This window comes from Alexandromys fortis, unplaced genomic scaffold (assembly GCF_014885135.2).
Source record: "Alexandromys fortis isolate MF-2015 unplaced genomic scaffold, M_Fortis_MF-2015_v1.1 scaffold_430, whole genome shotgun sequence".
NCBI lineage: Eukaryota > Metazoa > Chordata > Mammalia > Rodentia > Cricetidae > Alexandromys > Alexandromys fortis.
The window spans coordinates 208,903-209,786 of NW_026068328.1; positions in this window are offsets into that span (position 1 = coordinate 208,903).

Consider the following 884-nt stretch of genomic DNA (forward strand, 5'->3'; position numbering starts at 1 on the left):
GACCACAACTATTCCATTGTGGTATTATTTATAAGAGAGTACTGAATCTGTTATCTTAAGGAATGGATGGTTTTCCCTTAATTATAACTGCAAGGTAGTTTAGGTTATTTGTAGCACATCCTAAAATATTAACACCAACTAGATAATATGAATGAATAGTAATATACTAAACACAAATGCAAGCTAAAACTGATGAAGAAAGGATGCTGAATTTTGCTGATAAGATATTCTAATGCCAGATTTCATGGCATATGCCTTTATTCCCAGCTCTTGGGAGAAAGAGGAAGTTGGATCTTTGTTTTCAAATTTGTTTTAACTAGGCAAACGTGTTACATTTGTTTATGTTGCAGAATATTATATTATTTTAACTGTGTAAAGATCTATTAGTTTTGTCTATGTTGCATTTGTTTAATTATGTAAAGATGTGTTGCATTTGTTTCACCTTTTCTGTCTATGGCACCTTATTGGTCTAATAAAAAGATGAAGGACTAATAGCTAGGCAGGAGGAAAGACAAGTGGGGTTGTCAGGGAGAGAGACTAAATAGGAGGAGATTTCTAAGCTTGAAAGAAGAAGGAAAGAATGAGAGAGAAGGAGAGACCAAGGGACATACCTGGGGCAAGAAGCTAGACAGATGCTAGCCAGCCAGACATAAAGAAGGAGTGAAATGAAGATATACAGGAGAAAGATAGTAAACCTTGAGGTAAAATGTAGAGAAAGAAAAACCATTTAATTTAAAAGAGCTAGCCAGAAACATGCCTAATTTAAGCCAAAAATTCAAAAGTAATAAGTCTCTGTGACATGATTTCTGAACTGATTGGTGGAATAAACAAAAAAAACTGGTACATTTCGGATGTTTCAACATGAAGCATGATTTCACCTAGGT